General features: G+C 38.2%; 1 protein-coding gene across 7 annotated transcripts in view; it reads left to right on the top strand.

Annotated features, from left to right (window-relative positions):
- Positions 1 to 14,589, top strand: part of CSDE1 (cold shock domain containing E1) — a 172,430-nt gene that overhangs the window by 132,131 nt on the left and 25,710 nt on the right. For 6 of the 7 annotated variants that reach the window (XM_050748123.1, XM_050748114.1, XM_050748166.1 and 3 more), the window contains exon 2: positions 7,428 to 7,813. The gene's annotated coding sequence lies outside the window, so the exon portion shown is untranslated. Of the gene's footprint in view, positions 1 to 800; positions 864 to 7,427; positions 7,814 to 14,589 lie in introns of all 7 variants that reach the window. The other variant, XM_050748149.1, reaches the window with a different exon arrangement.

Here is a 14,589-nt window from a genome sequence, read left to right as displayed (position 1 = left end):
AATGGAGGCTCCGACCGCAGCCAAGATGGAGGCATAGGGTGCGGGGCTCGGGCGCGGAGGCTGCTGGGAGCTGTAGTCTGGCGGCTTCCCCATCTGCCGCTTGGCTGGGGAAATGGGAACTACATGTCCCGGCGGGCGGGGCGAGGGGGTGGTGGCGCGGTCCTTTGTGTGAGGTTGGAAGAGCCTGAGACCGAGAAGAGGGGCCTGCTTTGACTCTGGACCCTATAGTTTGCTGGCCATTACCTGCTTGGGAATCTGACTACCAGTACCAGAGCGCAGTGCGGCAGTGGCGCCTTCTTTGTGTATAGACTGAGACCCCGCTCCATCTAGATATTTAGGGGTAGTGCTTAAAGACAGCTTTCCCCAGCCACATCTGGTACAGCAGCGTGGCGGAATTGACATCGTTACTCCAGTCACCTAGAGCAGGGTCTCAGCACCCAACCTTCCCCGCATTGTCTCCCCTTCGGCTTCTTGGGAAAGGGAACCAGTCCCTAATCTTTTAGGCACGTGGCTCCCACCCCTCTATCTTGAGGAAAGGGCGTGCGCCTTTTTGAAAGCTCAGTAGTGTCCTCCCTTCCACCTCCTCTAGCTCTGATGGTGCCAGCGCCTGGCCCACATTGTGCAATGAACTGCCTGGCTTCGTCATTGTATGTAGAATTTTTTGAAGTTCCCCCGTGGGAGACAGCTTCAAATTTTTACCATGATGTTTTATCAATACGAAATCTTAGTGCCAAGGTTCTTTTGCTTTAAGGTTTTCCCTTAGAAACACCCAGATGGCGGCCGTCTTGTTTAACTCACAGGTGAAGCAGAGAACGCTCCCTGAAACAGGCTTCAATCTGCAAAGAAAATCTGAACGTTGTTAGGCAAGTTAATTTTCGTGTTTTGCACCTTAAATGAGTAAAAGAATGTGGCGCTCTTTAAACAGTTGGGAGGCAGGGCGGAGAGGGAGAATGCTCAAAGGCACTGTGGTAGTTAAATCTTTTTGAGAGGCTTAAATTTTCATCAGGCTGGTATGAGCTGGCAGTTCTCAGCCACTGCTACTAACCTACTTTTTTAAAATGTAGGTTTCAGATTGTAACCCACAAATACAAGCTACACTTTTCTAAAATGCTGAGTAATTTTCATTTTGAGTAAAGGCAAACATTCTTGATACTACATTGAGGGGCACTGTAATACATACCTTGATTTTGTTTTGGTATTGATATCCAATAATGTATATCCTTGGTGTGGGTAAGGAGGGGGTTTATATACTTGAATAGGCATATACCTGAGTCATAAAACCTGGATAAATATTCGGCTTTCTTTTTGTTTCGTTTTAGCCCTGGGACTAAAATAAAAGAGAAGCTAATAGTTTGGTTTTGCAGCTGTTCTGGATGTTTACCATCGAGATGAGTATTTATAGCAGCTGAGTTGAAAACTAAAGTATTTGAGGCACAGAAGATAGGTTTTCTTTTTTTGTGAGTAAGTTCTGACTTAAGTATGACCTTTAGCGAGTGTGGGTGAAAATCTGGTGAAGTCCTAGCAAATCAAAATTGAAAGTGTGAAAGCTGATGTGCAGTCCGGCTTTATCCCCTACCCTTATTTTTCCCTCCCCCCCCCCCCCCGCGAAGACACATCGTGTAGGGCCATCGATTTTTGTTTTATACAAACAAAATGCTAAAATATCAAATTATGCTGGAGTATATACATAACATTTAGTGTTCCAATGTTTTTTATTGTAGAGTTCAATGGCACTAAGTCTATTGAAACTGTTGTGAGAGCCATACTTTCGACAAGGTAGTTAAAACATGGAAATTTTGGACCGATGTTCTCTTGGACAGATTTTTGAGGAATTGCATTTCAGGACTGTATTGCAAAATGAGATAAATATCTTGATCTTGTTAAACACAAAGAATTGATGTGCTTTCTTCTTAGCTTTGTCTTTGCAGAAAACAGAAGAGGAAGCACTTTGAGATCTATTTTGTAAGCTTTAATAGCTAGACTGTCTTAAGTGGTGAAACTACTATGGGTGAGAGTGACTTGCTGTTAAACCCTTCTGCCCAGTCAGGATTTTAAAAATTCCTTTGTTTTGATATTAGAATGTTTTCCACTTGCATGTGTGGGTACCTAGTTAAAAAGAACACAAAACTTTTAAATATTTTAATGTCCTTTTATGCTGAGGTAAAACTGTGTGATTGAAAATTATCAGTTGCCATATGTTGCACATGTAAGCTATCCGTTGATTTGCAGCTACAATCAGTACATAACCAGTTATTTGCATTTCTGTTTCTCCAATTTAGTAACAACAAGCTTCTGTGCTAGATACTGCCTACTTTTATTAGTGAAAATCTTTGCTCAAGACCCTTACATTTACTTCCTGTTGCTAATTGGCACAATAGTGCTTTTTTAGACCCCTGCTCAGTTTATACCTACTCTGTGGAACATGGTAGCTGCCAGCCACGTGTGGCTGTTGTGCACTTGAAGTGTGGCTAGTTTGAATTGAAATGTGCTGTGATTGTATAATAACATTGGATTTCAAGGAATGTAAAAGTGTCAATTTTTTACATTGATTCTGTAGAGAATAACATTTTGGATATAATTGGTTAACTAAGATATTTAATTAAAATTCCTTCTGTTTGACTGTAATATGGTTACTAGAATTAAAATTACACATGTGGTTTGCACTGTATTTCTGTTGGACACTGCTGGTCTGTGTTGTTTTCTGATGTGTCTAGAGTGTTTCTTCAGCATCTTCCCACACTACCATTTGTCCTGCTTAAAAGTATTAGACTTCTGGGTGTGTGTATAAGCAGTTAAGTGATAGATAGTTTTAAATATCTCGGTATCTGTTTAGATAATTAATCCAGTACAGTTGTTACTACTAAACAGATACAAAAAGATAGCTGAGTCGGTTTGAGTTTATTTTTTTACTCAACAGGTGACTTAGGTTGGTTAATTATCTAGACTTTATCATTTACCTTAGATCCTAAAGTGAAAATGAATTAAGACCTATTAAGCACTTCAGTTATAAACTGTGGTGCTCAATGAAATGTCAGGCAATAGAGAAACTTTTCAGTCCTATGCTACCTATTTGGGTCTTTGTTTTTCCCGCCTAAAAGAAGACACTGCCTGAAGGAAGTGGGTTAGGTGAGCAGACTTTTGTAGACTGGCTTAGCCTTTTATTAACTTTTCCCAAAGTCAGTGCTGCCCATACTTTCAAAATAATTTGTCAAAATAATAAACTAGGTAGTGTGATACATTTTAGATGGATTACTTACCACATAAATGTGTTAGTTTAACCTCTTGATTTAGTGCCTACTATGTCATGGTTTATGCTAGGCCTTTGAGGTAAAACAGCCAACTGAGGAAGACATGAAATAAAACAGGTGGTGGCCAGGTGGGGTGACTCACACCTGTAATCCCAGCACTTTGGGAGTCTCAGGCGGGTGGGTCACTTGAGGTCAGTTCGAGACCAGCCTGGCCAACGTGGTGAAACCCTCTCTGCTAAAAATACAAAAATTAGCCAGCCAGGCGTGGTGGTACACGCCTGTAATTCCAGCTACTCGGGAGGCTGAGGCAGGAGAATCGCTTGAACCCGAGAAGTGGAAATTGCAGTGATTAAGTAATACTACTATTTCCATGCTGAGCAAAGGGAAAAGGAGTTGATTACTTAGCACTCAGGGAGATTCTCAGATACACATTTAAATTGTTCACTAGTGTTTTTATTGGTATCCTATGGTGGGTTTGTGGGGGTGATTTTTTTGAGTCAGCGTCTCACTGTCGCCCAGGGAAGAGTGCAGTGGCACAATCAGCTCACTGCAGCCTCAAACTCCTGGACTTAAGCGATCTTCTTGCCTCAGCCTCTCGAGTAGCTGGGACTACAGGTGCGTGCCACCACACCCAGTGAATTTATTTTTTGTTTCTAAAATTGTTTGTAGAGACAGCGTCTCACCATGTTGCCCAGGCTGGTCTCAAGCAATCCTCCCACCTCGTCCTGCCACAGTGCTGGGGATTACAAGCGAGAGCCACCGCCCCAGCCCAATACCCAGTGTTCTGTGTGACTTAAGTTTCAAGCTTTTAGGTGGATGGAGGAGATGCACTTACGTTCCTAGGGTTAAGGCAAAAGAGTTGGTTAGTAGCACCAATTAATGTTAATCTGGGCATGAGTGGATAGCCATTTATATTAAAATGCCTGAGCAATACCTTGAAGTTCTTCAGTAAGTGTTAATTTAATTGAAAAACATTTATTTAACTGCAGAAGCTGTGAAGATGTTAATTCGGCCAGTAAATTATTCATGACTGTTGGTGGGTTCGTTTGAGCTTTAGTAGCTCCTAATAGACCTCATTAGTGCCTAAGAATGGCCCTGCAATACTCCAGAGTTTCGGTTCCAGAAATCTCTTTTTGTGTTACTGTATCTTGGAATTGACGGTTCTTAATGTAATACAACAACCTAGACTGGGTTAATCCAGTTCAAGTTTTTCAAGATAACTTCCTTTCTCCGTCTTGAGTTCTTTGGGTTCATTAATAGACCTAAAGTATTAAGATAAAACCAATATACACAGTCCGTATTTTTTAAAGAAGAGATTATTTCTTGATTGGATAATTAAAACTTCATACAATTAAAGGTGGTATAACTGTTTACACTTGAATTGTGGTGTCCTTTTGCTTATTAAGGATTAACTACCTTTTTCCTTTGGTTGTTTATGGCAGCACTGTATTAGGTGCTAAAGGAGACTGTGATAAAGAAATTTGAGTTTACCTCTCAGAAATTTGAAATAGAATTGGAGGAACAAGATACATAAAAACATGAAGTAAACAAAGTACAGAAATTGCTTGGTACCACTTGCTGCAAATTGCTTGATGCAGGCAGTGGATGTTACTGCCCCATTCTTTAGTAGGAATTAATGAGTCTGCTAGAATGGTCAAGAAAGGCTTTTTGTCACCTTGAAGATCACAACAGTATTTTTTTGTGGGAAGACCCATATAAACAAAGGTGGCTAGAATTCAAGAATTTCCCAAGAGTTGTGTTTAAGGATTAGGCAAGGTAATGGACTTCTGGGAGAACTGGAACACAGTAGAGAGTACGAATGGGAGGTAGAATGGAGACACCTGGAATAGTAGTTCTTAATTTTGGTTGGAAGTCAGAAACACTTGGGGCAGATTTGTGGTTGGGGGGTGGGGGGAGATAACAATGCCTGGCACCTAACCTAGTGTAGTTAAATTTAGAATCTTTGTATGGGACTCAGGCTTTGATTTTGTTTATTTTTGTTTGTTTGTTTAAGGTTGCTGGGGGCGGTGGATAGCCAGGATTAAAAACTTCCCATCTAGAGTGGTGGAAAAATAACTGAAGATGTTTGATAGGGGAGATGAGAAGTGAAATTGGAGGGTTTTTGTTTTGTTTTTTGAGACAAGGTTCTGATCTGTTACCCAGGCTGGAGTGCTGTGTCGCTGTCCTGGTCTCTGCAGCCTTGACTTCCCAGTCCTCAGTAGCTGAGACTCCAGGCGTATACCACCATGCCTGGCTAATTTTTTGTATATTTAGTAGAGATGGGGTTTCTCCACGTTGCTCGGGCTGGTCTTGAGCTCCTGGGCTCAAGCAATCCTCCTGCCAAGGCCTCCCAAAGTGCTGGGATTACAGGCATGAGCCAGCTCACCTGGCCAAAATTCAAGTTTTTTGATAGTCTGGTGGTGGTATGTGACAGAAAATGGAAAGTGTGTACACTGGAATTTGGCGGATATATTAGACACCTGAGCTAAAATACGTCATTTAGTAGGACAAGAGATGGATACAAACGATATCGTGAGGGAAATACTAACACAACTTGCAACATTGGGTACGGCGATTGAGAGGGGAAGAATCAAGATAGTTAAAGTGGCCCTACCTCAGACCAGTTATATTCCTCTGAGTGGGGGCTGGGCATAGGTTTTTTTTTTGGGTTTTTTTTGGTTTTTTTTTTTAAAGCTTCCCAAGTATTTGAGCACCATTACCCTCAGACATATATCTAGTCTGGGTAATAGGATGATATAAAGTTGAAAGATCAGACAAGTGTATGTAACATTTGATGTTTGAAGGAACAATATAAAGTCATGGGATGTTAGATAATAGAAAATGGCCAGATCAGCTATTATTGAGTTTTTATTTTGCACGTGAGGAAAGTGAAACCTAGAGAGATTAAATAACTTGTTCATGGTATTTACTAGTACCAGTGATTGAGATTACGCTCTTCTGGTCTGAGCTGTTTCATCAGCTCTGATCTCTCACCTGATAATCATTCTTCTGATGTTTTCAAATATATTATCCATTTCTCAGCATGTCCACCTTTTTCTTCTCCCTGTAGAAATAATTTTCGTTAACGCCATTTGGTTAACTTTGGATTCAGTGCAAAATAGTTGTTTATTTTATAGCTAATATAAAGCAGAAATGTAATTTTTACTGACAAATACATTTTATTTCTCTTCTATAGACATTTCTCATCTATTTACTGCAGCAGTGCAAATGAGATTTCTATTTGCTCACTAAGTCATCTCCTATAGGATTTCAAGACTTAATACCACTTTCATCAAAAACTAAGGCACTGTTTCCTGTTACATCAAGTTGAAATGCTTCATAATCTGGCTTCACTACACCTGTCACACTACATATCCTATTTCACTTCAGCCCAGTTCTCTGTTCTCCAGGCTAGCCTGTTGATTTTCCTCTGAAACAACAAGCCACACTGTTGCCACGGGCATTCATGCAGAAGACTTCATTGATGCCGGGCTTAGAAAATCATAGAATGCGTGGTTGCTTCTCTCAAGAAACTTAGAATTTAGTGGCATATTCTAGCTTGACTTACGTGCTATTTCATGCCTAGAACACTCAGCTATTTGCCTGATTTTCCAGATTCAGTTCAAATTCCACTTATTTAAAAGCTTTCTCTATACTTGCCATGTTGCTTTGATGCACATGCAGTTCTGGATAAACAATAAGTAATATTTCTAGATAGTCTGTGACATAATAGATATCTAGATGCTAATTGAGCAAAATAATTTTTGGCGTTTTTGTCCTATACTCTGTTTTTTTTCATGTATAAATCTTGTGTTCTCAGCAAGATTGTCTATGCCTTCATGGCAGGGACTTCTTTTATGTTTTCCACAGAGCTAGATCATTATAAAATACTTGCACTAAATTAAATATTATGCCATGTAACTGAGCTTATTTGGGGGAAGAGGTCAATAAAGACTATGGAATAATTTGAGGTCTTGGGTATGAGATACCAAAGGAGGTAGTTGTTAGTACTTGAGAGATTGCTCCAAATAACATCAAATGAGCATGCTTCCAGGTTTTCTGTATTACTTGCATGACCTATGATTCTAAGTTAACGAAATGAGTTCGTCCCTCTTCTCACCCACTGTCCCTGATTATTTTATATATGTTATACTTAATGTCTTCATTTTTTACCTCTAGTATGAAGTGTAACAGAACAGACTTTACCACCTGAAACTGCTGCTTCAAGTTCAGATCAGGCAAGGAACAAACCTCGTAACAACTAACAAGACCAAAGAAGAGTACACTTAAGTTGAAGACACAACACTTGATCTGAAACAAGAAGTTTGTGCCTACTCAACAGCTTTGAAAGAGCACTTCCCAACGCTGCTAGTAGTCTTTGTTTTCTTCAGTGCTGTACTGTGAGATTGCCCGGTACAGCAGCAGTTGTATTCTTTATTAGCTTGGTAGATCATTTTCTCTCGCTCTTTTTTTTAATACTAGCAACTTTCATCCTTTGAAACGTGTGCTGAAAAGAAGAATCAGCAAATACTACTGAAAGTGCAATATTCGATTATCACTGCGAGGTAGGTTTGTAATTTCCTATTAAGAATCAGTTCCATAATTCTGGATTTCCTGATTATTTGGTCAAATATAAAATCTTTATTTGTTCTTTTCTAAAGGTATTCAGAAGACAGTTTTTCTATTCTCAACTAGTATGAAATATCAACACTATCTCTTGTTAGATAAGGACAGTGTTTATGGTCAAAACAGATTTTTCACACCAGATTATATTAATACATGCTGATCTCTCGACTTACTGGTCTCTTAGAGAAGCTCTGTCTGTACTATTTAGAAGTTAGGATTTCAAATAAGAATGCATTGCAGTCTTTCCACGAGGGTCTGTGAAACTTTGGTGATATTTGTTACTGACATCTGTTTTTCTCTCTTCAATGTTAGCTTCTTGAGGGAAGAACCTTGGTTTATGTCCATACCTACATTTACAGTGCATATTTGTGAAAGAATGGTTGACATGCCTACTGTATTGTTAGGCATTGCTAGTGCTGAAATATAATGAGTGAATAAGATATTAGTGGACCTGCAATACAGGACGATTTGTTACACAGGATCACAGTTTAATATAGGCTAAAAGATATTCATAAAATATTAAGAATATAACTGAAGCTGTTCCCTTGAAGGTAAGGAGGAGGGTAAAGAAAGCCTACAGAGAAAGGATATTTGAAGGTGAGTAGTACCTTGTTAAGAGGGAGAAGAGACATTGGTAGAGGTATAGAGACAACAGAATTAGCAGATTCAGGGAGACCTGAAAGCACATGGTATATATTAAGTTGTTCATTATGAACAAAGTAGAGAATACAATTTTGTGGGGAGAGTTACGAAAGGGAAGTTTGCTGGAGGCTTGGCCCAATACATTTGTCTTTATTCTCTAGGAGAGCCATCAGATGTCTGTAAGCAAGGGCTTAATGGGTTTTTCCCCCAAAAGTAAGATAGCTTTATTGCTTAACATTTTAAAGTAATATTCAGAAGTGTACCTTTAAAAGACAAATGGTGACACTTTTGAGGGAAAGGCTGAGGATGGGAAAATCTGCCAAAAGCAGTGGATCGAGTATAAGGAAGATAAAAGCTAAGGTTTAGGTAGAGAAAAAGGTAGATGCTGAATGTTCTGATGATAGAAGTGAGGACTTGGAGACCAGTTGATTCTGAAGGTAAATGTAGAGGGAATGACTTTATCAAATCCAGTTGTCCAAGCTAGAAACCATTGTTCATAGGAATAGGGAAGTTAGCATAGTAACTTACTGATATTAAAATATATAGTGGAAATCTATTGAGGTCGTTAGCAATCTGAAGTTGAAGGAAATACGCTAGTACAGAATATTAAACAGTGGTTAACTTTGAAGGTTGGCTTATGAAGAGCAATTTTCCTCTTTAATCTTTAGTTTCCAGATTTTCTAAAGTTAGTAGACATAAAGGAATTCAGAAAGAAGTCATCAGATTATAGGTAATAAAGGAAGAAGCACCAATGAAGAGAGCAAAGAAGTAGAAGTCAGGAAGAAGCACCAAAGATAATTTCAAGAAGTCAATGGTAAACATTTTTTTAAATGCTACAGAGGTCAAATAAAATGAAGAATGAAAGTAAGTTGTGCAGTTACAAAAGCTTCACTGCTATTTCAAGAAGCACTTAGGACTTTATTTCCAATTTATTGAAGGATTATGTAATAGTGTTGATGACCTTACTGTGCACTAGAATATTCCTTAACTAAAAACTAGTAATATTATCTATGTCTCATAAACAGACAGTTATTTAATTTTAAGGTAACTGTACCATTTAGTTTTTCTGTTTGTTTCTTCTTACCTTAGCTGATTTTTAAAGAATAATTTTAGAGTTTTAGACTAGTTGTTATGGATTCTGTTGGATTAGCTAAGGAAGATTAACACAAATTGAAACCACAGTTTTATGTTCTGAAGGATAAAAGATTAGATTTTTTTTTTTTTTTTTTTTTTTTTTTTTTTTTTGAGATGAGTCTTGCTCTGTTGCCCAGGCTGGATTACAGGCGTGCATCACCACACCTGGCTGATTTTTTGTGTTTTTAGTAGAGACGGGGTTTCACCATGTTGGCCAGGCTGGTCTCGAACTCCTGACCTTGTGAGCCACTGTGCCTGGCAAGATTAGATATTAAGGCTTTCATTTCATTGACATGATTTATAGAAATAGATTTAAAGAAATGCTTTTTGTTTAGCGTAATCTTTGTATTCCGAATATTAGTTTACTACATGAACATTTTAATATATAAATGTATCCATAGCTGTCTAAAAATTACATGTTTACATAGTTACAAAGAAACCACAATTGGGATGAAGATTTTTAGCAGTAAAACATGGCCATGGTTGTACAGTTGTGAAATAGTTCAGTGAAAGGGGACACACACCTAAGGAAACAGATTTGGTAATGCAATGGAACCCCCAGATTTTAAAGGGGGGTTTTGTAAAGTCAGTAAAAATAATACATAATTAGGAACAAACACATATGGAAGGGTAGAATTAGCCATAAAATGGCAAGAAAGAACAAGGACTGTGAAACATTTGTTTGACATGTGAAAATAGACCTGAATTGTTTGGTGAATGATTTGATCCAGGTAGTCTAAAGGTGACAGACAAGAGGAAAGCAAAACTAGAAAATTCCTGTCATGCTCCTAGTTTTTTTCTGCTGAATGCAATAATTTTCATACTTGAAACATAGCAAAGCAGAGAAAACCGAAGCCCCAGATGAGTGAGAAAGTAACAGGATTACTTGGCAGTTGCTAAGGTGCTAGTTACTAGGTGTGTGATAGTAGTCAAATAGAGACCTATGACAGAAACTGTCAGTGTCCTGATTTTTCAGTCAGATGTGGGAACTGTTGAGCTTACTTTTCATCTCTAGCAAAAACCCCAGAGCCAGTGAATAAAAAACTTGACAGAGTAGCTCATGATAGCATAATGGTCAGTATGGAGAAATGTTGGATGGATAACAATTAAAAGAGGTTAGTAAGAGACTGATTTTAGAGAAGTCTCCAGGTGTATGCTGCCAGATGCTATCCTTGCCCTGCTTTTTTCGGAGACCTAATAAGTAGTTATGTGAGTACCTGTGTGCTACGTAAGCACTTATTTTAGGCTTTTTACATGAAGCAACTCATTTAACTATCTCAACAACTGTGTGAGACAGGTATTAAGATAGGAGAATGAATGATTAAAAGATACACTACACAGAGTCTGATAATTTAAAATTAGTCACCAAATTGAAATACTAGATTAACCAACAGAAGGCATTTTAAAAGCATTAGGTTATAGTTTTTTATTTAGGAACAAATGATCCATTACAGAGGAACTGAAAGAAAACCTGATTTTGCTAATGTGATTTGTGAAGAAATGATGGGGATATTTTTTAGTTTTACAAAGTTATAAAACTTCAGTCTACAGAATCAAGGGGTGTAATCACTCAGTACCTTATATTGGTCGGGTACGTTAAGAATAGTCGTGAAATGCGCTTTAATGAATAATTACTTAGAACCTATCCAGAGACCGCAATTAGTATGAAAAATGGTTGTGTTAAGAAAATTGAAAGAAACAGTGGAAGTCAAGGGGAGGTATGTTTGAGAATACAGGGTGGTTTTCTAAAGATCTTATGGTGAAATAGGCTACCTTTTCTAAAGTAATTGTTTGACAATCAGTAGAAGCCAAGCAGACCAGATTAGTGGGGAAAAACAACTTAGATCTTGTAATAAATTACAAAGCATAGATTTCCACCCCCTCTCCCCAAAGGAACTTGGAAACCAGTTAGGTGCTCCCACTTTACTTTTGAGGACAAAATCCCAGAGATGTTAGAAGTACTTGAGACTCAGGGCTGAAAGCCAGTCTTTTGACTTTTATGTTCTTCAGGGAACTTCAGTTTATTTCTTGGGTTAGAAATGAAGTTTAAATTTGACCTGAGATTTGTTCCAGTTTTGCTTTTATTAAAGGAGGACTAACTTTGTTAATGACTTCTTCAGTTTTAAAAGTAAATATGCAGAAAAGGGTAGAAGGTCTAAACTTTATGAGGCTGGAGATATTTGTTTGTTGTGTTACCTACTATATGAGTAGAACCTAAAATAGTGCTGATGCATTGTACGAACTCAATTGTGGTTGAATGAATAAGGCAGTGGTTAAGAATGGAGTCAGAACTGGATTCTGTTCCCACATTTGCCATTTTTAGCAGTGTGCCCTTAAGATGGCTAAGTGTTTTCTCATCTGTGAACATTAAAGTAGATTTTCTGGTCTTTAAATACATTTGAAATCATACTGTATAAATATCTGATGTTTCATTTCCTATTACAGAATAAGCATTTTCCACATATTCTTTCCAATGAGCACATAGCATTACATAAGTTGCAATGACGTCTTGAACCATAAAGTGTTAGACTTTAGATTATTTCCAGGAATTTGCTACAAAAATATGTTTGTTAGAATACTTGTGCATAAAGCTTTTTTCACATTTCAGATTTCCCCAGGAGAGCTTTTCTGCAATGCAGTTGTTAAGAAAAGTATCTCCACGTTTTGATACGTGTTGCTAAATTGCATTTCTAAATGTTGTACCAATTTACTACCATAAAAGTGTATGTGTTGTTCTTAGCTCACTTTTTCATTATTTTAAAATCTTACATCTTTGCTAATTTGGTATATGAAAGTATTAATTTGCTTTATCTGAATTTTTTTATTGCAAAAATTCAAAGGTTTTTTATGTTTAATGTTTTGAGCTTTTGTGTTTAAAGTTTAATGATTGATATTCAAGGATGATTTATTTACTCACTTAATCAGTAATTCAACATAGCACCTGCTCTGTGCCAGGCACTGTTTATCTAAAATCTAGGGATTTAGCTTTTAATAGAAAGTTATGCCCCTCAAGAAGCTTATATTCTGGTAATTTAATTATACTGATTTGCCTAGAATCTTCAATACTACTCTGGTGTATATACACTTTTCCCCCTAGGTTTGAGTATGAAAGCTTGTGCTTTTTCTATAATCAGATATCAGTCCCTTGTGATTTTTTTTTTAATTGATTTCAAATCTAGAAAGTTCCTCCCTTGCAAAGATTTTACAAATATACACATCCGGGGTGTGCGTGTGTGTGTGTTGTGTGTTTTGGGGTTTTTGTTTGTTTTATTGTCGTCGTTTTTGTTTTGAGACGGAGTCTTACTTCTGTCACCCAGGCTGGAGTGCAGTGTCAGGATCATGACTTGACCTACCGGGCTCGGGTGATCCTCCCACCCCAGCCTCCTGAGTAGCTGGGACTATAGGCCTCCGGCTAATTTTGGCTAATTCTTGTATTTTTTGTAGAGACAGCGTTTTGCCATGTTCCCAGGCTGGTCTCAAATTCCTGGGCTCAGGCAATCTGCTACCTCAGCCTCTCAAAGTGCTAGGATTACAAACATGAACCACTGAGCCTGGCTGGTTTTTAAATATTTTTTAAGACATTAAACTTGGTTCATTTGCATACATTTTTATATGCTGTTAGGCAAGCAACTAAATTGTGGATTTTGTTTTCCCCTGTTTGAAAAAGAAGCCAAGTAACATTTACCTATTGGGTCCTTCCTACCACCAGCTTTGTTAGTGTCTTTAATTTTTTATAAACAAGGATCTGTTAAATTACTTCCATTTGTGTTCTACTTTTATGTGTTGTTTTTGTGATAACTTCCATTTTGCTTGTTTTTTGGTGGTGCTGATGAAGAAATATTTGCAATGCCATAAAAATATAGTTTAGCCAAATTATTAGGAATTCTTTGAAAAGTATTAACGTGTCACATGTCTTATATAAAGTTGTTTGAGTGGTGCATTTCCTGTTGGAAAAATAAAATAAAGGCATCCTCCAAATGGATAAAGGCTAGGGAAAGAGAGCTCTAGTCAGCAAAGATTCTGGGAGAAGGGGACAGCTTTTTCAGCTATTTTGTTATGCACGTAAGGATGAGACGAGACCCGAACAGTAGAGCCCAGATTCCAGCAGTCTTGTTGGGGAGCAATTTAGAGTCTTAAAAGAAAATTAGCTTTGATGCTTTCTGATTCTGGTTCAGTCTCCCTTTGGGTGAGAAAAAGAGTATTTCTATCTCCTACCTGCAGAGATGTGTGGCAGGATTGGAGACTTGAGAATGGATTTTTTGCAGCTTTCAGGCATATATATTTCAGATAATATCATTGTGTTCTTGTTTAATGGTAATCAGAACTATAGTCCAAACATGAGGCCAGGTGCAATGGCTCACGCCTGTAATCCCATCACTTTGGGAGGCCCGGGGCGCCGGTGACGGGGGACGGATCTCTTGAGGTCAGGAGTTTGAGAACAACCTGGCCAACATGGTGAAAACCCGTCTCTACTAAAAATACAAAAATTGGCTGGGTTTGGTGGCGCATGCCTGTAGTCCCAGCTACTTGGGAGGCTGAGGCAGGGGGATCACTTGAACCCAGGAGGTAGAGGTTGCAGTGAGCCAAGATCGCACCACTGCACTCCAGGCTGGGTGACAGGACGAGGCTCCATCTCAAAAATTAATTAATTAATTCAGCCTGGGTGACAGAGCAAGACTGTGTCTTCAAAAGTAAATAATTAAATAAACAAACATGAAAGAAGCACAGCTTGAAAGTCCCTCAGTGATCTAGAATAATGGTTCTCAAGGTAATTTTATACTGCTTGTCAATTAAAAACATGTATTGTCAATAAGTGTATATATTTATAAATTGTGTGATTACAATTTTGTGTCTGCATTGTAAAACATAGTGGTACAAATAAATAGGAAAAATGTGGAGTGAGGGATATTATATAAAAAGTTTACTTGTGCAGAAATGT

Source organism: Macaca thibetana, chromosome 1 (assembly GCF_024542745.1).
Source record: "Macaca thibetana thibetana isolate TM-01 chromosome 1, ASM2454274v1, whole genome shotgun sequence".
Taxonomy (NCBI): domain Eukaryota; kingdom Metazoa; phylum Chordata; class Mammalia; order Primates; family Cercopithecidae; genus Macaca; species Macaca thibetana.
This window is presented reverse-complemented; position numbering and strand designations above follow the sequence as displayed.